Source organism: Arachis ipaensis, chromosome B9 (genome assembly GCF_059453495.1).
Source record: "Arachis ipaensis isolate K30076 ecotype BB chromosome B9, ASM5945349v1, whole genome shotgun sequence".
Lineage (NCBI taxonomy): Eukaryota > Viridiplantae > Streptophyta > Magnoliopsida > Fabales > Fabaceae > Arachis > Arachis ipaensis.
Window position 1 is genome coordinate 59,242,611 of NC_142444.1, and position 27,388 is coordinate 59,269,998.

The window sequence follows — 27,388 nt, forward strand, 5'->3', positions numbered from 1 at the left end:
AATAGTAGTTTTCATTATTCTTCTTCTATCTTTTCTCTTGATTTTACTAGAAAGCTTTCAATCTTCATTCAATTGGGTAGTTATCTTGGAAAAGAAGCTATTCATACTTGGATCTCTTCGGAACTTTGGAAGAGGAATGAAGAGATCATGCTAGAAATGCTTTCTCATGTTGGACCAAATTGGGGTTTGGATGGATATAGTGACATATAATCCTACCGACACTTTGATTTGGAAATACATGTGGTATAATCAGTGACCATACTTCATCTCTTCTCATGAGCAATTGACCAAAGAATTGGCTATTGATCAAGATTTGAGAGATTGAATTACCAAGAAATTGAAATTCGATCACTTAAGATTGCCAAGGAGATCAATGAATGCATTGATTGAGGAAGAGATGAAAATGAACTTGATCCGGAGAATGCAACATCTTCTAAGCCCAATGAATTCCCCATTTCTGATCTTACCCATTCTCTATAAATTCTGCAATCTACTTTTATGAGCATCTTCCCCATTCCCATTTAAGATTCTACAATTTACTTTCTGCTATTTACATTCAGCTCTTTATTTCCAGCATTTACGTTTTCTGCTATTTACTTTCCTGCCATTTAATTTTCTGCAAATCTCAAATCGAATTCTGCTTAGTTCAACTAGAACATTCCTCTAATTAAAGTTGCTTGACCAATCAATCCCTGTGGTATTCGACCTCACTCTATTGTGAGTTTTTACTTGACGATAATTCGGTATACTTGCCGAAGGAAAATTGTTGAGAGACAAGTTTCCATGCATCATATACCTAACCCTAGCCGCAACTCAAGGACTAACTATGTTTCCCAAGTTCGTTCGCTAGTCTCTATCAGTTTTTCTGTTATTAAAACTTTACAGACTTTTCTTTGGTTCTTATCTTTTCTTCAAATTTTTATCTTTCCTTTATCTTTGCCTCACTAATATGTTATTACCACTCTCTAAGTGTTTTATGAAGGTAATTATGAGATTCTACGCTTAAAGTTGTCTTTCTAAAGCTTTTACAGAAAACTGCCTTTTTCACATTATTTTATTATTTTTATTAAAATATTATTTTTAATTAAATATTATTATTTAATATTTTATTATTATTTATTATTTTATTATTAAATTTCGAAAATTACCTTACCTTTTACTTTTAACCTTTAAAATTTACTTTTTACCACCCGTAACTTTTAACATTTCTACTTTAACCACCATAACTTTCAGGAATTACCAAATAATCCCCCAAACACAAAAAATTTTAATTCCTTGCCCTTTTAAGGATCTAAAGCCTGTTCTTCATTTTTTTATCACACTCAAAGTGTTCTTCATGTTCTTCATAAATTCTTCAAATTCTTTCTCTGTTTTTACACGTTTTTCAATCTTTTCAGCAACCAATTTTTACCAAAATTCATAATAAATTCTCAGACACTAAAACCCCATCTTTTCCACATGATTTCAACACAAATTGAGCCCCAATTTAAGGATTAGGGTTTTTTTTCCAGCAGCCACAAGAACACAAGTTCATAGCTTGAATTTCATCAAATTTCATCAAAATTTCACCAAATTTTCACCAAGAATCAATCATATATGCAACCAATTTTTAGCACAGCCAAATCATACAACATTCACACAACTCAAACACAAATAATCAAGATTAATTTCGTCACACCCTACCTGGTTTTGCTGCTCCTAATTCGGTTATACTTTCAGGTGGTCCTTAAGCACTTTTTCCTCCTAAATCACATCAAGAACAACTTTAAATCCAAAAACCCTCAACTGAACAAATCTCACTCAGCACGTTAGGAAGGGATTTCTCACCTTAGAGTTGCTGGAAATTAATGTTTCTTGGCCCTCAAGTAAAGTTAAGCATGATTCCTAAGGAAGAACATCAAGAAAACACATGTTTGAGCATGTTTCCTTGAAAACCAAATTCAAATGGCAAAGGGACAGCCATCTAACCTTATTTCCTGCCTTGATAAGTTACATGATTATGTAGAGGAAGAAGAGAGGATCATTTTGGTGAAATCGGAATTTTGATTTGAGTTTTAGTTCAGAAGAAATCAAGCTTTGAAGATTAAGTGTTCATGAAAGTTTCTCTCTTTTCTCTCTTGTTATTTTCGGCCAAAATGAAGAAATGAGACAGCCTTGGAGGTCTTGGGGATGTAAGGTGAGTTGTGATTGGTTGGCTTGAAGGTGGATTAAAATAATATTAAAATATCTCTGGTGTATAACTACTAAAACTAGGTGTATCGGAACACTTATAAAAATATCTCTAAAAATTATTTTCTGAGCTACTAGCATAAATGACACTAGTAACATATTTATGATGAGAATAAAACATGTATGATGAGGCCTTAGCATTGTTAAAGTCATCAGAGAGTGCTGGTGCTAAGTTGTACCAGTAAACTGTGAACCCGGTTAAACCGATTTCCTGTTTTTAACTAAAACTGGCCAAGTAATCTTATAATATCATTCAAGCATCTTCTAATACTAATATAATGATAATATTATACTATTATCTCTCTTCTCTCATGAATCGAGTCCGGTTCGTCAAACAGAGACTATTTATGAAAACTAGAATCAAAACTCCTAACCAATACGGCTCAAAAACTAGGTTCTTCGTGACTGTGTTATCGAGCTTGCCTCATAAAAGGTTCTAACTTAAAGATGACATAATGACAATGAGGATCGAGATACTTGTTGATATAGAAGAGGTGCTCCCTTTACTGATCTTCCGGAGAAATCCGCGCTTTTAAAAAAGATCTCGCGTACTCAAAAATCAGGGTAGTTACACTTTTCAAGTAGCTTTGCCGCCTCACTTGTCCAACTTTCATGAGGTATTCCACGTGTCACAACTCAGTAAGTACGCATCGGATGTGGCTCATGTGTTAGAGCCTGAGTCAGTCGAGTTTAAGGAGAACTTGACATTTCAAGTGACACCGGTACGTATTGACGTTACTAGTATGAAGAAACTGAGGGGAAAGGAAGTTCAGTTGGCTAAAGTTGCTTGGAAGTGAGCAGGAGTGGAAGAGCATACTTGGGAATTGGAGCCCAAGATGCGGAAGGATTATACCGAGCTATTCTCAGGTAATCACTAAATTTTGAGGGCAAATTTTCTTATTTGGTGGGGAGAACGTAAGAACCGCAACTAATTAACCGTTTAAGTAAATAATTAATATTGCCCAAAGTAGGATCTGAAAATTTAGAATGAGAATTAAAGGATTTAAATATAATTTTTGAACTCAGTAGATTTTTCTGAGTCAGAAAATGTATTTCTGCAAAAAACCGAGTAAAACCGCGAACCGGCAGCTAAACCGGTTGAAACGGTTTAAGTCTGTCCGGTACTGTGTGAGAAAAATTAAAAACAGTACAAAACCTTAGAAAAATATTAGAAATGGAAAATCGGGCGTTAATTTTAAAGATTTGGCCCAAAATTGGGCCAAACAGGCTAAAAACGCTAACGAGTTGGACCGGACTCAAGTTGGGCCCAAGCCCAATATATATAACCCAATTAATGAACCCTTTCACTCTCATAAACACACACACATAGCTGAAAGCAAAAGAGGGAGAAGAGAGAAGAAGCACTATTCATCATCATCTTCTCAAGCTCATATCTTGAGCTACAGAGCTCCGATCGCCGCACCGTTTGCGGCCACGCGATCCTTGTGAAGAGCTCTACAAAACCCCCTAAGAAACTGGTAAGAAAATCACGAAATCCCTCTCAGTTTTTCCTTCCATAATTTCGAATTTCTCGGGTTTTGGATTAAGTGAAATTTTGTGATTTTGAGTGTTTAGGTACACTCTAGCCCTTGATTGACATCGGGTTTGGCTTCCAAAACTGTTGGGTTAAGGTGAGTTGTTCTTGAACTCTTGTGAATTGATTTATGGTGAGTATTAGGTTTTGATTTATGTGAAATATGTGATATTAGCTTGAATAGTGGAGCCTGTTCGTGATTGTTGATGCTTGTTGGAGTTGGTTGGTGACTTGGTTGTGGTTGGAGGCTTGACTTTGCACTCAATTGGGGTTTTGGTATATTTTGGGAATTGGCCAAGGTATGGTTTCGGTTTCCTCTATGTAATATATAATATTTCTGGACACTTAGGCTAATAACCCATAGGGTAGGTTTGAATTGAAATGGTTGTTGAATGGTTGAATGATGATTTATGATGAGTTATGATGAATTGATGATTTTTGAATATGTTGATGAATTATGATGTTGAAATTGATAAATATGGTGTGAAATATTTGGATCTAGATTAAATGAGATTGATTATGATGCTTGGTATTGATAGATTTATGATGGATGAATGTGTTGAGGAGCATTGATTTTAATGTCATATATTTGATAATTGAGGTTGAGGATAATGAAGTGTAAAGGAAAGTTGGGTATGAATGGTGGAATGTGATACAAAGGATGAGTTATGATGCAAATTGGAAGTATTGGTATGGTTTTGGTTTGATTTTGGTTGAGGATTGTGGAAAATTGAAAATTTGTGAACTTTTGGTAAAATTGAAATTTTGATGAACTTCAATGAATCATATCTTGAGCTACGATGCTTGAAATTCAATGTATTTTATATCAAATCAAAGAAAATTGAACAAGCTTTAAAATGGTTTAAATTTTGTGGAAATCCAAGTTTGGTAGAAAAATATATGATTGTTGAAATTTTGATGTAAAAATCGGAAATTCTGCAACGTTGCAGAATTTTGTGATTTCGGGTTTGTGTGCGCACGCACAGCCTTATGCGTACGCACAGACAGGTGAAGGGTCACTGATGGGAGCGCTAGCACGCCCTGTGCGCACACACAACCAACTAAGTTTGGCAGGTTGTGCGCACACACAGACCTATGCGCACGCACACATTTGAAGGTGCATTCTGTTGAGAGGCGTTCGCATGCCTTGTGCGAGCAAACAGAATTGTAAAATTTTGTACCTGCACGTACGCACACCTCTATGCGTATGCACACCCCTGTGCGTACGCACATGCCCTGTTTTTCAACTAAAACTTTGTTTTTAATTATTTCACCTCTCCAACAAGCTTGTAAACTTCTGTGACACCTATTTAAGACTATTTGCCTTATTTTCGGGTATTAAAACATGGGAAAAGGTCCTGGAATATTTACTTTGGTTATACCTTAAAAAGTTAGAGAACAGAGGCTTAGGTTCCTGGTGTACTGAGGATGGATTTAGTAGAGTGAGAAGGGAGAAAAATATATGAATTGAGAATTGATGAACTAATGAATTCAGAATGGAAATGTTGAATTGACAGTGGTTGAGATGAGTCGAGGACTCGGAATGAAATGATGGATCCATTCTATACTGAAAAATGTTTTTCTGAATACCACTGTATCACTATTTTATATTGAGATTTGTTGAGACGTCATGCGCCCGGCAGGGACGGCGGTTGGATCCCGCCTGTCGAGGTAGCGGCAGTGGCGTAAGAGCGGTGGTTTGTCCCGCTTGCGTTGAGATGTGAGGTCCGTGACAATAGTATCCCACTCGCATCCCTTCGGATCACTAGAGTGTGCAGGCACAAAACCCTGGACGGTGTTCTGACCACCACATCTCGGGGGTTCTAAATCATGATTCTGAAGGGCGACATCTCCATGGAGATGTGTTGGGTTGGCAGTTGAACCGAAAATGTGATATCACAGCCAGTAGGACAGGTGGTGCGCAGAAATCGTGACGGTTCCATTCCTTGGTAACGGCACTAAAAACTCAATATGCATGTTCATAATCTTAGTTCTTTGTCACAACTTCGCACAACTAACCAGCAAGTGCACTGGGTCGTCCAAGTAATAAACCTTACGTGAGTAAGGGTCGATCCCACGGAGATTGTCGGCTTGAAGCAAGCTATGGTCACCTTGTAAATCTCAGTCAGGCGGATTCAATTGATTATAGAGATTTAATAATTAAAAGATAAATATAAAATAAAATAAAGATAGTGATACTTATGTAATTCATTGGTGAGAATTTCAGATAAGCATATAGAGATGCGTTCGTTCCTCCTGAACCTCTACTTTCCTATTATCTTCATCCAATCATTCATACTCCCTTCTATGGCAAGCTGTATGTTAGGCATCACCGTTGTCAATGGATACATCCTGTCCTCTCAGTGAAAATGGTCCAATGCGCTGTCACTGCATGGTTAATCATCTGTCGGTTCTCGATCATACTGGAATAGGATCCATTGATCCCTTTGCGTCTGTCACTACGCCCAGCACTCGCGAGTTTGAAGCTCGTCGCAGCCATCCCTTCCCAGATCCTACTCGGAATACCACAGACAAGGTTTAGACTTTTTGGATCTCAAGAATGGCCATCCATGGATTCTAACTTATACCACGAAGATTCTGATTAAGGAATCCCAGAGATACTCATTCAATCTAAGGTAGAACGGAAGTGGTTGTCAGGCACGCGTTCATAGTTGGGAATGATGATGACTGTCATGATCATCACATTCATATTGAGGTGCGAATGAATATCTTAGAATCGGAATAAGCTTGAATTGAATAGAAAAACAATAGTACTTTGTATTAATTCATGAGGAACAGCAGAGCTCCACACCTTAATCTATGGTGTGTAGAAACTCTACCGTTGAAAATACATAAGTGATGAAGATCCAGGCATGGCCGAGAGGCCAGCCCCCAAACGTGATCTAAAGATGAAACTAAAGATGTAAATGCAATAGTAAAAAGTCCTACTTATACTAAACTAGTTACTAGGATTTATAGAAATGAGTAATTGATGCAGAAATTCACTTCTGGGGCCCACTTGGTGTGTGCATGGGCTGAGCATTGAGCTTTACACGTGTAGAGGCTTCTTTTGGAGTTGAACGCCAGTTTGTGAACTGTTTCTGGTGTTTAACTCCACTTTGTAACCTGTTTCTGACGTTTAACTCCATAATGCAGCATGGAACTGGCGTTGAACGCCATTTTGCGTCATCTAAACGCAGGCAAAGTATAAAATATTATATATTTCTGGAAAGCCCTGGATGTCTGCTTTCCAACACAATTGAGAGCGCGCCATTTGGAGTTCTGTAGCTCCAGAAAATCCACTTTAAGTGCAGGGAGGTCAGAATCCAACAGCATCTGCAGTCCTTCTTCAACCTCTGAATCTGATTTTTGCTCAAGTCCCTCAATTTCAGCCAGAAATTACATGAAATCACAGAAAAACACACAAACTCATAGTAAAGTTTAGAAATGTGATTTTTATTTAAAAACTAATAAAAATATACTAAAAAGTAACTAAATTATACTAAAAACTTTGTAAAAACAATGCCAAAAAGTATATAAATTATCCGCTCATCACAACACCAAACTTAAATTGTTGCTTGTCCCCAAGCAACTGAAAATCAAATAGGATAAAAAGAAGAGAATATACTATAGATTCCAAAATATCAATGAAACTTAGCTCCAATCAGATGAGCGGGACTTGTAGCTTCTTGCCTCTTGAATAGTTTTGGCATCTCACTTTATCCATTGAAGTTCAGAATGATTGGCATCTATAGGAACTCAGAGTTCAGATAGTGTTATTGATTCTCCTAGTTCAGTATGTTGATTCTTGAACACAGCTACTTTATGAGTCTTGGCCGTGGCCCTAAGCACTTTGTTTTCCAGTATTACCACCGGATACATAAATGCCACAGACACATAACTGGGTGAACCTTTTCAGATTGTGACTCAGCTTTGCTAAAGTCCCCAATTAGAGGTGTCCAGGGTTCTTAAGCACACTCTTTTTTTTTTTGCTTTGGACCTCGACTTTAACCGCTCAGTCTCAAGCTTTTGGCTTGACACCTTCACGCCACAAGCACATGGTTAGGGACAGCTTAGTTTAGCCGCTTAGGCCAGGATTTTATTCCTTTAGGCCCTCCTATCCACTGATGCTCAAAGCCTTGGATCCTTTTTATTACCCTTGCCTTTTGGTTTTAAGGGCTATTGGCTTTTTCTGCTTGTTTTTTCTTTTTTCTTTCTTTTTTTTTGCTATATATTTTTTTTTCTTTTTTTTTCTGCAAGCTTTTGTATTTACTGCTTTTTCTTGCTTCAAGAATCATTTTTATGATTTTTCAGATTATCAAATAACATTTCTCCTTTTTCCTTATTCTTCAAGAGCCAACATATTTAACATTCATAAACATCAAATTCAAAAGACATATGCATTGTTCAAGCATTCATTCAGAAAATAAAAAGTATTATCACCACATCAAAATAATTAAACTAGTTTCAAGGATGAATTCAAAACCATGTACTTCTTGTTCTTTTGTAATTAAAACATTTTTCATTTAAGAAAGGTGATGGATTCATAGGATATTCATAACTTTAAGGCATAGACACTTAGACACTAGTGATCATATAGTAAAGACACAAACATAAATAAAACATAAAGCTCAAAAATCGAAAAATAGTAAAATAAATAGACAAGGAGATTAAGGAATGAGTCCACCTTAGTGAGGGTGACGTCTTCCTCTTCTTGAAGAACCAATGGTACTTTTGAGCTCCTCTATGTCTCTTCCTTGCCTTTGTTGCTCCTCCCTCATGGCTCTTTGATCTTCTCTAATCTCATGGAGGATGATGGAGTGCTCTTGGTGCTCCACCCTTAGTTGTCCCATGTTGGAACTTAATTCTCCTAGGGAAGTGTTGATTTGCTCCCAATAGTTTTGTGGAGGAAAGTGCATCCCTTGAGGCATCTCAGGGATTTCATGGTGAGGAATTTCCTCATGCTCTTGTTGAGGTCCATGATCTCTTGTTTGCTCCATCCTTTTCTTAGTGATGGGCTTGTCCTCTTCAATGAGGATGTCTCCCTCTATGTCAATTTCAGCCGAATTGCAGAGGTGGCATATGAGGTGAGGAAAGGCTAACCTTGCCCAAGTGGAGGACTTGTCAGCCACCTTGTAAAGTTCTTGAGGTATAATCTCATGAACTTCCACCTCCTCTCCAATTATGATACTATGGATCATGATGGCCCGGTCTATAGTAACTTCAGACCAGTTACTAGTAGGAATGATTGAGCGTTGAATAAACTCTAACCATCCCCTAGCCACTGGTTTGAGGTCATGCCTTCTTAGTTGAACCGGCTTGCCTCTTGAGTCAATTTTCCATTGAGCTCCTTCCTCATATATGTCTATGAGGACTTGGTCCAACCTTTGATAAAAGTTGACCCTTCTTGTGTAGGGGCGTGCGTTCTCCTCCATCATTGGCAAGTTAAACGCCAGCCTTACATTTTTCGGACTGAAATCTAAGTATTTCCCCCGAACCATGGTAAGCCAATGCTTTGGATTTGGGTTCACACTTTGATCATGGTTCCTAGTGATCCATGCATTTGCATAGAACTCTTGAACCATTAGGATCCCGACTTGTTGAATGGGGTTGGTGAGAACTTCCCAACCTCTTCTTTGGATCTCAAGTCGGATCTCCGGATACTCATTCTTTTTGAGCTTGAAAGGAACCTCAGGGATCACTTTCTTCTTGGCCACAACTTCATAGAAGTGGTCTTGATGGACCTTTGAGATAAATCTCTCCATCTCCCATGACTCAGAGGTGGAAGCAATTGCCTTCCTTTTCCTCTTTCTAGAGGTTTCTCTGGCCTTAGGTGCCATAAATGGTTATGGAAAAACAAAAAGCTATGCTTTTACCACACCAAACTTAAAATATTTGCTCATCCCCGAGCAAAAGAAGATAGAAAGTAGTAGAAGAAGAAGAAAATGGAGGAGATGGGGGAAGAAGATGTATTCGGCCAAGGAGAAGAAGAGAGGGTTGTGTTATGTGAAAATGAAGAAGGAGTGAGGGGTTTATATAGGAGTGAGAGAGGGTGTAGGGTTCGACCAATTAGGGTTGGGTTTGGAAGGGAAATTAGTTTGAATTTTGAAAGTAGGTGGGGTTTATGGGGAAGAGAGGATGGATGTGAATGGTGAAGAAGTGATGGGAAAGAGTGATTGAGGTGATTGGTGAAGGGTATTTGGGGAAGAGAGTTATGAAAAGGTGTGAAGAGGAGAGAAGAAGATGTGGGGATCCTGTGGGGTCCACAGATCAAGTGGGGTCAAGGACTTAGCATCCCTGCTCCAATTAGGCGTGTAAAACGCCCTTGCTGTGCAATCCTGGTGTTTAACGCTAGACTGCTGCCTATTTCTGGCATTAAATGCCCAAATGTAGCTTGTTTCTGGCGTTTAACGCCAGGAAGATGCTTGTTTCTGGCGTTAAACGCCAGCTTGGTGCCTGTTTCTGGTGTTAAATGCCAGACAGATGCTTGTTTCTGGCGTTTAAACGCCAGACTGCTCTCCTCTAGGGTGTGCTATTTTCAATGATGTTTTTCATTCTATTTTTGATTTTTTAGTAGTTTTTGTGACTTCACATGATCATCAACCTAATAAAACACGAAATAACAAAAGGAAAATAAAATATATATGATCAAATAACATTGGGTTGCCTCCCAATAAGCGCTTTTTTAATGTCAATAGCTTGACAGTGAGCTCTCATGGAGCCTCACAGATAATCAGAGCAAGGTTGGAACCTCCCAACACCAAACTTAGAGTTTGAATGTGGGGGTTCAACACCAAACTTAGAGTTTGGTTGTGGCCTCCTAACACCAAACTTAGAGTTGACTGTAGGGGCTTTAGTTGACTCTACAGTGAGGGAAGCTTTTCATGCTTCCTCTCCATGGTTACAGAAGGAGAACCTTGAGTTTCAAACACAAGGTTGTCCTCATTCAGTTGAAGGACTAACTCTCCTCTGTCCACATCAATCACAGCTCTTGCTATGGCTAGGAAGGGTCTTCCAAGGATGATGGATTCATCCTCTTCCTTTCCAGTGTCTAGGATTATGAAATCAGCAGGGATGTAAAGGCCTTCAACCTTTACTAACACGTCCTCTACTTGTCCGTAAGCCTGTTTTCTTGAGTTGTCTGCCATCTCTAATGAAATTCTGGCAGCTTGCACCTCAAAGATCCCAAGTTTCTCCATTACAGAGAGTGGCATTAAGTTTATTCCTGACCCCAGGTCACACAGAGCCTTCTCAAAGGTCATGGTGCCTATGGTACAGGGTATTAAGAATTTACCAGGATCCTGTTTCTTTTGAGGTAATTTCTGCCTATCCAATGCATTCTACTTGTCCGTAAGCCTGTTTTCTTGAGTTGTCTGCCATCTCTAATGAAATTCTGGCAGCTTGCACCTCAAAGATCCCAAGTTTCTCCATTACAGAGAGTGGCATTAAGTTTATTCCTGACCCCAGGTCACACAGAGCCTTCTCAAAGGTCATGGTGCCTATGGTACAGGGTATTAAGAATTTACCAGGATCCTGTTTCTTTTGAGGTAATTTCTGCCTATCCAATGCATTCATTTCATTGGTGAGCAAGGGAGGTTCATCTTCCCAAGTCTCATTACCAAATAATTTGGCATTCAGCTTCATGATTGTACCAAGGTATTTAGCAACTTGCTCTTCAGTAATGTCTTCATCCTCTTCAGAGGAAGAATACTCATCAGAGCTCATGAAGGACAGAAGGAGGTTCAATGGAATCTCTATGGTCTCTAATTGAGCTTCAGATTCCTTTGGTTCCTCAAAGGGATACTCCTTATCGGTCACTGGACGTCCCAGAAGGTCTTCCTCACTAGGATTCACGTCCTCCCCCTCCCTTGTAGGTTCGGCCATGATGGTTAAATCAATGGCCTTGCACTCTCTCTTTGGATTTTTTTCTGTATTGCTTGGGAGAGTACTAGGAGGAGTTTCAGTGACTCTTTTACTCAGCTGGCCTACTTGTGCCTCCAAATTCCTAATGGAGGACCTTGTTTCATTCATGAAACTTACAGTGGCGTTAGATAGATCAGAGACTATATTTGCTAAGCTAGATGGATTCTGCTCAGAATTCTCTGTCTGTTGCTGAGTGGATGATGGAAAAGGCTTGCTATTGCTGAACCTGTTTCTTCCACCATTATTAAAGCCTTGTTGAGGCTTTTGTTGATCCTTCCATGAGAAATTTGGATAATTTCTCCATGAGGGATTATAGGTGTTTCCATAGGGTTCACCCATGTAATTCACCTCTGCTATTGCAGGGTTCTCAGGATCATAAACTTCTTCTTCAGAAGATGCCTCTTTAGTATTGTTGGATGATTCCTTCAATCCATTCAGACTCTGAGAGATCATATTGACTTGCTGAGTCAATATTTTGTTCTGAGCCAATATGGCATTCAGAGTATCAATTTCAAGAACTCCCTTCCTCTAAGGTGTCCCATTACTCACAGGATTCCTTTTAGAAGTGTACATAAACTGGTTATTTGCAACCATGTCAATGAGTTCTTGAGCTTCTGCAGGCGTTTTCTTTAGGTGAATGGATCCACCTGGAAAATAGTCCAATGACATTTTAGATAATTCAGACAGACCATCATAGAATATATCCAGGATGGTCCATTCTGAAAGCATGTCAGAAGGACACTTTTTGGTCAGTTCCTTGTATCTCTCCCAAGCTTCATAGAGGGATTCACCTACTTTTTGTCTGAAGGTTTGAACATCCACTCTAAGCTTACTAAGCTTTTGAGGAGGAAAGAACTTGGCTAAGAAAGCTGTGACCAGCTTATCCCAAGAGTTCAGGTTATCCTTAGGTTGAGAGTCCAACCATATTCTAGCTTTGTCTCTTACAGCAAACAGGAAAAGCATAAGCCTGAAAAAGATCTTCGGATGGAAGTCCATAAAACTTGCAATTCTGTTGCATCAGAGAAACTAATTGAGGTTTCAGCTCAAAATTGTTTGCTCCAATGGCAGGGATTGAGATGCTTCTTCCATGTAAATTGGAATTAGGTGCAGTAAAGTCACCAAGCATCTTCCTTGCATTGTTATTATTTTTGGCCATGCCTCCTTCTTTTTCGAAAATTTCTGTCAGATTTTCTCCAGAGAGTTGTGCTTTAGCTTCCCTTAGCTTCCTCTTCAGAGTCCTTTCAGGTTCAGGATCAGCCTCAACAAGAATGTTCTTATCCTTGTTCCTGCTCATATGAAAAAGAAGAAAACAGAAACGAAAATATGGAATCCTCTATGTCACAGTATAGAGATTCCTTTATGTGAGTAGAAGAAGATATGAATAGAAGAAGGAGAATCCAAACACAAGGGTGAGGAGTAGGTTCGAATTCTTGGGTGAAAAAGGGATGTTAGTAGATGAATAAATAAATAGAAGGTGAGGGAGAAGAATTTTCAAAAATTAGATAAAATAAAATAAAAGTATTTTTGTTTTTAAATTAAAAATTAAAATTAAAAATTCGAAAATTAAGCAAGGAAAATTAAATCAAATTAAATTAAATTTAAAACAAATAGTTAATTAAAAAGAAAATTTTAGAAAAAGGGGAAGGTGATTTTCGAAAATTAGAAAGAGAGAGAATTAGTTAGGTGGTTTTGAAAAAGATATGATTGAAACAAAAGGATAGGATTAATTGAAAAAGATTTGAAAATTAATTTTGAAAAGATAAGAAGTTAGAAAATATTTTGAAATTGATTTTGAAAAGATGTGATTGAAACTTATTTTGAAAAATATTTGAAAAAGAAATTTAAAAAAAAAATTTGATTTTGAAAATTAAAGTTGATTACTTGACTAACAAGAAACAAAAAGATATGATTTTAAAATTTAAAGATTGAACCTTTCTTAATAGGCAAGTAACAAACTTAAAAATTTTGAATCAATCACATTAATTGTTAGCATTAATTTCAAAAATCTGAAGTAAAAATAAGAAAAAGATTTTGAAAATAATTTTGAAAGTTTCAAAATTTATAAAAGAAAAATGAAAAAGATTTGATTTTTGAAAAAGATTTGAAAAAGATAGAATTTTTTAAATTGAAAATTTGATTTGACTCATAAGAAACAACTAAATTTTAAAAAGTTTTGAAAAAGTCAACTCAAATTTTCGAAAATTTATGAAAAAATAAGGGAAAGATATTTTTTTGATTTTTGAATTTTAACAAGGAAAGAGAAAAACATCAAAAAGACTCAATGCATGAAAATTTTGGATCAAAACAAAGGAAACATGCAAGAACACTATGAATGCAAAGATGAACACCAAGAACACTTTGAAGATCATGATGAACATCAAGTATGTATTTTTGAAAAATTTTTAATAAAAAAAAACATGCAAGACACCAAACTTAGAAATTTTTAATATTTAGACACTAAGAATTCAAGAATGCATATGAAAAACAAGAAAAGACACAAAACAAGAAATTTTAAAGATCAAACAAGAAAACTTATCAAGAACAACTTGAAGATCATGAAGAACAAGAAAGAAACTCAATGCATGTGTTTTCGAAAATTTTTTAAGAAAAATAAAAGAATGCAATTGACACCAAACTTAAAAATTGACACAAGACTCAAACAAGAAACACAAAATTATTTTTGATTTTATGATTTTATTAATTTTTTTGGATTTTTCGAAAATTATTTTGGAAAAACAAAAAAGAAGAAAATTATTTTATTATTTTATTATATTATTTTCAAAAATAAGAAATAAAAAGCTTAAAAATAAAATAAAATTACCTAATCTGAGCAACAAGATGAACCGTCAGTTGTCCAAACTCGAACAAGTCCCGGCAACGGCGCCAAAAACTTGGTGCGCAGAAATCATGACGGTTCTATTCCTTGGTAACGGTGCTAAAAACTCAATACGCACGTTCATAATCTTAGTTCTTTGTCACAACTTTGCACAACTAACCAGCAAGTGCACTGGGTCGTCCAAGTAATAAACCTTACGTGAGTAAGGGTCGATCCCACGGAGATTGTCGGCTTGAAGCAAGCTATGGTCACCTTGTAAATCTCAGTCAGGCGGATTCAATTGATTATAGAGATTTAATAATTAAAAGATAAATATAAAATAAAATAAAGATAGTGATACTTATGTAATTCATTGGTGAGAATTTCAGATAAGCGTATAGAGATGCGTTCGTTCCTCCTGAACCTCTGCTTTCCTGCTGTCTTCATCCAATCATTCATACTCCTTTCCATGGCAAGCTGTATGTTCGGCATCACCATTGTCAATGGCTACATCCTGTCCTCTCAGTGAAAATGGTCCAATGCGATGTCACTGCATGGCTAATCATCTGTCGGTTCTCGATCATACTGGAATAGGATCCATTGATCCTTTTGCGTCTGTCACTATGCCCAGCACTCGCGAGTTTGAAGCTCGTCGCAGCCATCCCTTCCCAGATCCAACTCAGAATACCACAGACAAGGTTTAGACTTTCCGGATCTCAAGAATGGCCGTCCATGGATTCTAACTTATACCACGAAGATTCTGATTAAGGAATCCCAGAGATACTCATTCAATCTAAGGTAGAACGGAAGTGGTTGTCAGGCACGCGTTCATAGTTGGGAATGATGATGACTGTCACGATCATCACATTCATATTGAGGTGCGAATGAATATCTTAGAATCGGAATAAGCTTGAATTGAATAGAAAAACAATAGTACTTTGTATTAATTCATGAGGAACAGCAGAGCTCCACACCTTAATCTATGGTGTGTAGAAACTCTACCGTTGAAAATACATAAGTGATGAAGATCCAGGCATGGCCGAGAGGCCAGCCCCCAAACGTGATCTAAAGATGAAACTAAAGATGTAAATGCAATAGTAAAAAGTCCTACTTATACTAAACTAGTTACTAGGGTTTACAGAAATGAGTAATTGATGCAGAAATTCACTTCTGGGGCCCACTTGGTGTGTGCATGGGCTGAGCATTGAGCTTTACACGTGTAGAGGCTTCTTTTGGAGTTGAACGCTAGTTTGTGACCTGTTTCTGGCGTTTAACTCCACTTTGCAACCTGTTTCTGGCGTTTAACTCCAGAATGCAGCATGGAACTGGCGTTGAACGCCAGTTTGCGTCATCTAAACTCGGACAAAGTATGGACTATTATATATTTCTGGAAAGCCCTTGATGTCTACTTTCCAACGCAATTGAGAGCGCCCCATTTGGAGTCTTGTAGCTCCAGAAAATCCACTTTGAGTGCAGGGAGGTCAGAATCCAACAGCATCTTCAGTCCTTCTTCAACCTCTGAATCTAATTTTTGCTCAAGTCCCTCAATTTCAGCCAGAAATTACCTGAAATCACAGAAAAACACACAAACTCATAGTAAAGTCCAGAAATGTGATTTTTATTTAAAAACTAATAAAAATATACTAAAAACTAACTAAATTATACTAAAAACTATGTAAAAACAATGCCAAAAAGCGTATAAATTATCCGCTCATCAACAGGCATTCATCATATGCATCTTCTATCTATTTGTATGCATTGCTGACTTGTAATTGCTTGCCTAATTGTATATCATGCCTAATTTCCTATTTGAATTACTTGATATATATTCCTATACTTGTGTTTTACTTGCATTGAACTTAATTGTGCTTTCTACTGGGATTGAGGAGGCTCAGAAGGCGATGGCGATGAGATCGCATGGAGGATATGTTGATGAAGGCTGTGGGACAACGGAGAGTGTTAGTTAGAAAATCCACTAAGTTATATTACCTTTTTATTATGTTAAGGTTTTGAGTTATGCTTTACTGTTTTAATTCTATTTTAAGATGAATCTTGTGATGGATATGAAGTTCTAGGATTGCCTCTGGCATCCCAGAGTATTATATCTTACATCACTGGGCACTGTTACCATACTGAGAACCTCCGATTCTTATACCATATTCTGTTGTTCTTTTTCAGACGCAGGTCACAACCCACCTCGGTGAGTTGTTTCAATGGTGACAGAGCAGAGGATCCTGGATATGTTTTGGAGTTTTTTTGCTTCTTTTGTTTATATCTCTCATCTTTTGTATTTACTTTTGCCTAGAGGCTTGCATTGAGAGAAAAACTTGTATAAGCTGTTTTAAACTTCGGACTTCTGAATTATCTGTATATAGCTAGTCGGCTTAAGCTCCGCGACTTGTGGCTAGATCTTATTACGATTACACACTTATATTTTGTTATATTATGTATATATCTTGTGTGTTAAGTTAGTAGCTTCGTGAGTACGTTTTGCACTTTTCAAATCCTGTTTTTGAGCTATATCCTTCATCGGGCTTCTAGAATATATTAATTCTTTCTATATATTATATGTAGGAGCTTAGAACTGTCGTAACCTTTGATTAACCTTTGCTTTACGACGCAAAGTAATGCTTAGGGTAATTAGGGTATTACATTTAGTGGTATCAGAGCGGTTCGTCCTCGTGAGCCTAAGGGATGGACCGATTGTACTTCATTGCATACTCTGTGTGTCTTTTTCTTTGATGTTATTAGGTTATCTATTTGATATATGCATAGCGTGCTTATTTGTGAGTGCCTTTTTGGGATAATTGAAGCACTAGGCTTTTGATATTAAGACTGGTCACCTTGATATCCATTGTTTGGTATAGACAAGAACCCTAATCGCTACTGGCGGACGAGGTCTTACACGTTCAAGAGCAGAGAGTAGGAATGAGTAGCCGACCGATAACCATGCCGAATTCATGGCGGCAATGGCTAATCTTGTGAACACCATGGAGGCTAATGCTGCTGCGAATCTGCATGCTGTGCAGAGGTTAGGCCAACCGGCTGGAAACGGAAATGGAGACAAAAATGGGAATGACAATGCTGAAGGGAATGGTGATAACATGGGACGTGCTCCAATGACCTTGGCTACTTTTCTCAAGGTTCATCCGCCAAGTTTCAGAGGTTCAACCAACCCTACAGAAGTGGATAACTGGTTCCAAGCCATGGAGCATGCTTTATAAGCACAGCATGTTCCGAATAACCAATATGTAGAATTTGCTGCCTATCAGCTTCTTGGACAGGCCCAGCATTGGTGGCAAGAGAATGCCGCTTGCTACAGCTTCAGAATGCCGATATCCCTTGGGATATATTCCAGACAGCCTTCTACAAGAAGTACTTTCCTGAGTTTGCAAGGGAAGCGAAGGAGATGGAACTTATACAGCAGAAGCAAGGTTTCTTTTCTGTGGCGGACTACACTAACCAATTTGAGGAGCTCTATAGATTCTCTAGGGTGTGTCAGGGTGCCCCGGAGACCTACGAGAGCTGGAAATGCATTAAGTATCAAAGGGGTTTGAAGGACAACATCATGACTGCTGTGGCTCCTTTGGAGATTCGTATTTTCTCCAATCTGGTGAACAAGGCTAGAGTTGTGGAGGAATATCCAAAGACGGTAGCCTCGTCAAAGGACACTCATGGAGGAAACACTAGTCGGGGACGTTGCAAGTACTTTCAGCCGAGGGGGAAAAGTTTTAAGAGAGGAGGACATGCGCCTCAAGGTCAAGGAGGCTTCAAAAAGAACGCTTATGATCAGTACCAGCGTGGCAAAGGGAGAGGGAATCAGAGTAAGGTTTCTCTGGATTTAATTTGTGATAATTTTGGACGCATTCATCCATATGACTCTTGCAAGATTGGTATAGGTGGTTGCTTCAACTGTGGTCTGCCTGGTCATATTGTGAGGGATTGTACTCAAAGGAAGAACCTAAATGCGGGTCAGCACCAAGGACGAGTATTTGCTGTGAACGCCAATGATGCTGCTAAGGTGGATCCTCTGATGAGAGGTAACTGTTTAATTGGTGATAAGATCTTGGTTGCATTGTATGATACTGGAGTTTTGCATTCATTTATTTCGTTTGCTAAAGTTGAGGAACTAGACTTGAAAGTGTCAGAATTAGCATTTGAGTTGCATGTACATACTCCGCATCAGACGGTTATGACTAGGTCAGGTTGTAGGCAAGTAGGTTTCAAGCTTGAGGGTAGAGATTTTGTGCATGACTTGATTTGTTTACCAATGGTTGGGTTGGAGATGATTTTGGGGTTTGATTGGTTATCAAAGAATCGTATTTTGTTGGATTGCTTTGAGCAGTCAATTTAGTTTATGCCGGAAGGAGAAAATGGAGTAGTGGTAGCTAAGGGTTACTACCTGAACTTTGTAATGGTGCACTGTAGTGGAGAAGAGTGAGGGTTATATCTTGTTGGAGGCTAATGCGTTAGGTGACAATCAGGAGATAGATCGTATCCCGATAGTTAGAGACTTTCCAGAGGTGTTCCCGGAAGATATTCCTGAGTTCCCACCTCAGAGGGAGATTGAATTTGCAATTGAATTGGTGTCGGGAGCCGGACCAATGTCGATTACACCGTATCGGATGGCTCTGATAGAGTTGGCAGAATTAAAGACTCAGTTGGACGAGCTTCTGAACAAGAGGTTCATTCAACCGAGTGTATCTCCATGGGGAGCGCCAATTTTATTGTGAAGAAGAAGGATGGAGGTATGAGACTTTGTGTGGATTACCGACAGCTGAACAAAGTGACTGTAAAGAACAAGTAACCACTGCAATGGATAGATAACTTGATGGATCAACTGCAAGGAGCTGGAGTGTTTTCAAAGATTGATGACTATCATCAGATAAGGGTGAAGGAGGATGATATTCTGAAAACTACATTCAGGACGCACTATGGGCACTTCGAGTTTGCGGTGATGTCCTTTGGGTTGACAAATTCACCCGCTGTGTTCATGGATTACATGAACAGAGTATTTCATCCCTTTTTAGACAAATTCGTGGTGGTTTTCATAGACGATATCTTAGTTTATTCTAAGATGGTAAAGGAGCATGAGAAACACTTGAGGATTGTGTTACAAATCTTAAAGGAGGGGAAATTATATGCTAAGTTGTCCAAGTGTGAGTTCTAGAAGGAGGAAGTGAAGTTCCTAGGTCACGTGGTGAGCAAAAAAAGAATAGCGGTGGATCCTTCGAAAGTAGAGGCGGTGATGGAATGGGAAAGACCAACGACTGTGACGGAAGTCGAATGTTTCTTAGGCTTAGCCGAATATTACCAGAGATTCATTGAAGGATTTTTTCGGATTGCACTACCGATGACTAAGTTGACAAGGAAAGAGGTTCCGTTTGTGTGGACGTCGGAGTGTGAAGAAAGTTTTCAGACTTTGAAGAAAAAGTTAACTTTAGCGCCTGTTTTGATCTTGGCAGAACTGCATGAACCATTTGAAGTGTACTGTGACACTTCTTTAAAGGGTTTGGGTTGCGTATTGATGCAACACAGGAATGTGGTGGCATACGCATCGCGTCAGCTGAGACCGCATGAGGTAAATTACCAAACTCATGATTTGGAATTAGCGGCAATTGTGTTTGCATTAAAGATTTGTATGGGGTGAGGTTTAGCATATTTTCTGATCATAAGAGTCTCAAGTACATCTTTGATCAGAAAGAGCTTAATATGAGTCAGAGAAGGTGGATGGAGCTTTTGAAAGATTATGATTTTGAACTAAGTTATCACCCTGGAAAGGCGAATGTTGTGGCGGACGAGTTGAGTCGGAAGTCTTTAACAATAGCTTGGACGAGAATCAAGGAAGAGGAGTTAGTGGATAAGTTTGTGGATCTTAAATTGGATATTGGTGAGGTTGCCGAAAGAACTTGTTTGAATCAGTTGTAGATTTCAAGTACGTTTAAATCAGAGATCCAGAGAACTCAGCAAAATGAGCAAAAGCTTCAGCAATTATTTCAACCAGTTGGTAAGGAGAGGCGTGGAGAATTCACTAAGGATGGTGAAGGATTGTGTAGGTACAAGGGGAGAATTTGTGTGCCGGATGTAAGAAGTTTGAGGAAAGACTTGTTGTTAGAAGCTCACAACAGTGGGATTCACCCAGGAAGTACGAAGCTGTACTATGACTTAAAGAAGATGTTCTGGTGGCCTGGGATGAAGAATGATATAGCTACAGTTGTGTCTAAGTGCCTGACGTGTCAGAAGGTTAAGATAGAGTATCAGAAATCGTCGGGAATGTTACAACCACTTGAAATTCCTCAATGGAAGTGGGAAGAAATTGCAATAGACTTTGTGACCGGTTTGCTGAGGACTAGGTCGGGATTTGATGTGCTTTGGGTGATCGTGGATCGCTTAACCAAATTCGCTCATTTTTTGCCTATCCGGGTAGACTATTCAATGGAGGAGTTGGCGAGATTGTATATCAAGGAGATCGTAAGGTTGCACAGCGTGCTATCGAGCATAGTGTTAGACCGTGATCCCCGATTCACATCAAGGTTTTAGGGAGCTTTCTAAAATGCTTTCAGTATGAAGCTATGTCTTAGCACCGCGTATCATCCACAAACGGATGGACAGTCAGAAAGGACTATTTAGACATTGGAAGATATGCTAAGAGCATGTGTTTTGGATCAACCCGGAAGGTGGGACCGTTACATGCCATTGGTGGAGTTTGCGTACAACAACAGTTTTCATGCGAGCATTGGGATGGCTGATAAACTCATATTTTATGATGTATTTTGTGCTCAATTTAAGTGATCTATTCAATCCTTCACCCACGTATTCATGTAAATTTCATGGTTTTACTTTCCCTTCCTTATTATGTGATATATGTGAAAAAACATGTTTCCTATGCTTTAAAAATATTAATTTTAATTACCCTTTATTACCATTCGATGCCGTGATTTGTGTGTTAAGTATTTTAAGATCTCCTAAGGTAGGAATGGCTTAGAGGACAGAAAGGAAATATACAAAAATGGAAGGAAAGCACAAAAATGGAGTTTTGAAGAAAAGGGCAGCGACGCGAACGCATGGACGACGCAGCCGCGTGCCTAGCGCGAAAAGGCATCGACGCGAACAAGTGACTGACGCGACGCGTGCCTTGAGCAGAACGCAAATGACACGTACGCGCGACCGAAGCGAACGCGTGACAAAGAAAACTTTCAGATGATGCGAACGCATGACCTACGCGAATGCGTGACAGACGCCACGCACCAGAATCTGCAGAAAACGCCCCCAGCGATTTCTGGACCTTTTTTCGGCCCAATTCTGAATCCAGAAACACAGAGTATAAGCTAGAGAATGGAGGAATCAAAGAGGGGGGGTCTTCCATTATTCACTTTTGATAATTTAGATGTAGTTTTTAGAGAGAGAGGTTCTCTCCTCTCTCTTAGGTTTTAGGATTAGGATTCCTCTTAAAGGATTTAGGATTTCAACTATTTATCAGGTTCAATATTCCCTTTGTATTTTTATTTATTCTAATGCTTTTATTCGTATATGACTTATGTTGCCAAATTGGCTTATGAATTCTTTATGTTCAGATTGATTTTCTTTTATTAATGCAATTGAGGTATGACGAACTGAAGATTAATGGTTTAGAATTTACAATAAGTTCTCGTTGCAAGGATAGTTTCTAAACCAAGCAATCAACCTTTCGTACAAACGTTTTGGTTGTCACAAGTAACAAACCCCTAAATAAATTAATAACTGAAGTATTTAAACCTCGGGTCGTCTTCTCAAGGAATTGCAGGGAGGTGTTCTTATTATTGGTTATGAGTTTTGTAAATTAGGGGTTTTTTTAAAATAAGGAGCAGGTAATTTAAATGACAAGTAAAATAAATAAATAACTATAAAATAAACTCTTGGTAAGGTATAAGAACTGGAAGTCCTATCCTAGTTATCCTTATCAATTGTGATGAGAATTGGATTTTTTCCCCACCTTATTAACCTCTAACTATGAAGGTAAGTTAAGTGGATGAATTAATTTTTGAATCCTTAAGTCCTAGTCTTTCCTTGGGAAAGGCTAGAGTTATTGGAACTCGAATTAATTCTTGAAGAATTCCAATTTTCAGTCAACACCTCGAGTTTGATAACTCAAGCATCACCAATTACTTAACCAGAGCCAAAAGGAAGAAAATATCTAAATTAAATTAAAAGCATCCATATAAATAAAGCAAAGCAAAATTAAATCTGAAAATACCTCAAATTGCATTAATAAAAGAAATCAAATCTAACATGGATATTCATAAATTAATTGGGAAAATAAATAAAAGAAAAATTGAACCTGATAAAAAGAAACAATCTTGAAAGCAAGAGAAATCCTAATTCTAAATCCTAAGAGAGAGGAGAGAAGCTCTCTCTCTAAAACTACATCTAAACCTAAAATTGTGAATTATGAGAGCCTCCCCATGAATGGATGCATTCTCCCATTTTATAGCCTCTAATCTGTGTGTTTTGGGCTGAAAACTGGGTCAAAAATAGCCCAAAAATCGCTCCAGCAATTTCAGGTACGCTCAGGTCGCGGGAAAGTGACGCGGAAGTGTCGTCCATGCGTTAGCGTGGATTGGAATTTTGCAAATGCAATGCAGGCGCGTCATTCATGCGTTTGTGTCACCTAACTTCGAAGAAGCTATGGCAAATTATATATTGTTGTGAAGCCCCAAACGTTAGCTTTCCAACGCAACTAAAACCGCATCATTTGGACCTCTGTAGCTAAAGTTATAGCCATTTGAGTGCAAAGAGGTCAGGCTGGACAGCTTAGCAATTTCTCCAACTTCTTGTATTCCTTCCACTTTTGCATGCTTCTTTTCCATCCTCTGAGCTATTCCTGCCCTGTAATCTCTGAAATCACTTAACACACATATCAAGGCATCTAATGGTAATAAGAGAGGATTAGACATAGGGAACTTAAGGCCAAAGAAGCATGTTTTCAATCAAAGCACATAATTAGGAAAGGCAAACGTAAAACCATGCAAATAGTATAAATAAGTGGGTAAAGAGTTAATAAAAACCACTCAATTGAGCACAAGATAAACCATAAAATAGTGTTTTATCAACCTCCCCACACTTAAATATTAGCATGTCCTCATGCTAAGCTTTAAGAGAAGCTATAAAAAAGTGAAGAGGAATGATAGAATGTATGAAATGCAACCTATCTGTATGAATGCAACTACATGCAAAATGTTTCTACCTACTTGGTTAAAAGTTAACAAATCCTTTAAGAACAAATATGAATTGGATTTCACTAATTCAAATTATAAAATAAAGTACAAGTAAACTTGCAGAAGAAAATAGCTCATGAAAGCCGGAAACAAGGAATCGAGCATCGAACCCTCACTGGAAGTGTATACACTCTAATCACTCAAGTGTTTAAGACTCGATTTTCCCAATTCTCTACTAATCTTGCTTTCTAAGGCTTGCTCTTCTTCTACCAATCAACAGAAATTTAATGCACAAATACACAAATCAAGAGGTCTTTTAAGGGTTGTAATGGGGTCAAGGTCAAGGTAGGATTGTATTTGGTCAAGTAGACTAAAATCTGAATCCTTAATTAACTTAAACTTTCCACCTAACTTTAGACAATCCATGTAATCATAATACAACATCTGACTATCCATTAACCATGTTTTTCATATATTCATGCATTCTAATTTCAAGTACAGTACATATGCATTGCTTTCACCACTTACTTTGGGGCATTTTGTCCCCTTTTATTTATTTCCTCTTTTTCTTTTCTTTTTCTCTTTTTTTTAATAAATATATTATTTTTATTTTCTTTTTCAATGCATATGATTAAGGTATTGAATGATGAACACGTCAAGAAACATTTTTTTCACATTTTAATAAAGATATATAACACCCAATTCTTAAACCAAATGTTTCCAAACCCACTTTTCCCCACACTTAATCCATGAGCACTTTCACTAGTCTAAGCTAACCAAGGATTCAAATTACGGACATTATTGTTTTTCGCTTAGAGTTAATGATGTGCTAAAGTAAAGAACAAATGGGTAAAATAGGCTCAAATTGGTTTGCAGAGGATAATGAAAGATAAGGCCATATGGGTATGTAAGCTCAGTGAAACAAAGGCCTCAATCATATAAGTGCATACATACATCAAACCATGGAAATATAGAATTAAGCAAGACAAAGATCACAATTTTAGAGAGAAAAATACACACTAAAACAAAATTTTGGTTGATAAAATGCAACCAATTCAAATAGGCTCAAAATCTCAGGTTTTGTGTGTTCGAGCTCTAAACCATGTTCCAAAATAATATTTCTTCAAACAAGCTTAACATTAAATTTTATTCAAATTAGTGAAATACTTTAAAAAGTTTCTTGAAAAAGAAAATATTACTTTAACCAAGTGGTGGTAAGATATGCACACAAAAAATCAAACAAATATGCAATCAAACATGCAACAACTAACTACAAAGAAAATTTAAACATTGGTGTTGGGATAGGAAGGTACTAACCCACGGAGATCGGTATCGACCTCCCCACACTTAAATATTGCACCGTCCTCGGTGCATGCTAAGATATGCAAGTGGATGGGGGATGTAGTTCCTCAGCTGGGGCTCTTTTTGTTCCTTTCCTTGCCGGTGGTTTGGGAGTAGCTTTCTCTTTACCCTTCTTGGTGGCCATCCTGAAAAGGGAAAAAGAAAGTAACTTTTAAAGCTAAGGGTTAGAGCAAGGAAGAGAGCGGGAAAGGTGGTAATCAATGCACAATAAAGAAGAATGACGTTAACACATGGTCATGACTACATGTGAAAAGTTCATCAATGGAAATATAGCAAGTGCATGTAATGACAATTAATTGCAAGATGTTTATTGGCATGCTGGCAAAGGCATGAGTAGCATAGATCAAGCATTCAATGTCCAAGTTAAATTACCAAGCCTTTCAAACTAATAACCTGGTGGTAATAACTATTATATTTAAATAATATAATATAAAAAAGGTTTTGTGAAAAGCAAGCATTTAGAGTAGTAGAATAAAAGAAATCTAAAAATAGTACATAATGCCATACGGGCGTTTTCACAAACACATAGCATGCATGGTAAATAAGTTATTGAATGTATTAAATTGAACATGCAAGCAACCCTTTTAAAAAGTAATATATAATTGTCAAACAATTCCTTTAATAATCCACAAAAATATAGAAAATAATGACCCAAATAAATTTCTAACACCAATAAAAATAATGCAATGAATGAAAGTATGCAAATAAATTAAATAAAAAAATGAAAGATAAGAAGAATGAGAAGGGAAAGAAGGGAAGAAGAAGTAAGTAAGAAATGAGGGAGGAAAAGATAAGATAATTGGCACTGATCTGGATAGGTTGTGCGATGCTAGCGATGCGGACGCGTGAGTGACGCGGTCGCGTGGTGCGCGATAAGGTCAGGTGACGCGGACGCGTGGGTCACACGATCGCGTGACCTGATTTGTGTGATTGGCGCGAGTGCAGCCTCGCGTTCGCGCAACTCTCTGTTCGAAACACTTTTTGCCAAATTTTTGGGTGACGCGGTCGCATGGTTGACGCGATCATGTGGATGGCCTTTCTTTTAAAAATGACACGGACACGTGGGGCACGCATTCGCGTGGTAAGGCTTATGCTTCTAGCATGGTTCCAGCATCATTCTAGCCCAACTTACTGCCTTACACCCTTTTACGTCGATTTCATAGAGCCAGGCATTCGCGTGGGTGACGCGGACGCGTGGGGAGGCTATTTTGGAAATGACACGGCCGCGTGGGCGACGCAGTCACATGGGCATATTTGTGCCTAAGGCACGCCTCTAGCCACGCTCTCGCGTGACTCTCTGTTCAATTTACTTTTCTTCCCAATGCACTGGCGATGCGGACGCGTGCAATTTTTTTTTATGCAGGATGCAAAATGCAGTGATAATGTGGATACTATGAATAATTCCAGGTTCAATGAAAATAAAAGAAAATAAAACTCAAAAACAAACAAAATGAAATAAAATCAAAATTGAAGAAAAGGAATGATCATACCATGGTGGGTTGTCTCCCACCTAGCACTTTTAGTTAAAGTCCTTAAGTTGGACATTTAGTGACCTCCCTGTTATGGTGGCTTGTGCTTGAACTCATCCAGGAATCTCCACCAATGTTTGTACTTCCAGTAACCTCCGGGGTCCCAAACTAGGCGCAGAAAGCTTTCAAGTAAGTTGAAGCAAGTGATAAGGCCCCAAGAGTGTCGATTTCTAGACTGAATTCCGGGGTCCCAGACCTTGCTTTTGCACCCGTCTTCTTGTTGATCATTATGATTCCATCCGGGTGGCACGCAATTGAAATTCTCACTGAGACATCCAAACAGCTTCCTAGACCCATTCAATTGAGAATTGTACCAACCTTTGTACTTCAATTTGGAGCATGCAACCATATTGAACCTTGCATGACAATTCCTATCACTAACCATCTTCCTCTTACTCTTAATGCCACAAAGAGCTCTAAGTTGACCATCCGTCTCCAGTAGCCCATATTCAAGTGGAATTAGAAAGCTAAAGGATATGAATTTTACCTACTTGAATGTTGTGAAGGATGATGGCAACTTAGGGGGAGGGGTCTCCAATAACTTTGGCAAGGTGATTTCAAGCTCCACTCCCTTGTGCTCTTCTCTGACAACTTCCACCTCTTTGCAAGCTTCTTTAATATCAACCTCTTCCTCTTGGTAGCCTTCTTCTAATTCAATCTCTTCTTTATTGCTCACCAAGGGCATGGGAGGCTGTGCTTCTTCTTCTTGAATCTCCATCTCTTGATCGACCTCTTCCAAGTCCTTAATCATGACATGCCTTGGAGGTTGTACACCCTCCTAAACATCAAATGCAACCGTCTT

The 27,388-nt window shown here is 38.3% G+C and overlaps 1 non-coding gene and 1 pseudogene across 1 annotated transcript; both read left to right on the forward strand.

Annotated features, from left to right (window-relative positions):
- Positions 1-12,409: 12,409 nt before the first annotated feature.
- LOC148544794 (small nucleolar RNA R71) lies at positions 12,410-12,517 on the forward strand. Its single transcript, XR_015902071.1, has one exon. It is a non-coding gene; the product is annotated as a small nucleolar RNA R71 (small nucleolar RNA).
- Positions 12,518-17,461: 4,944 nt separating this feature from the next.
- On the forward strand, positions 17,462-21,131 carry LOC148544795 (uncharacterized; annotated as a pseudogene).
- Positions 21,132-27,388: the final 6,257 nt, after the last annotated feature.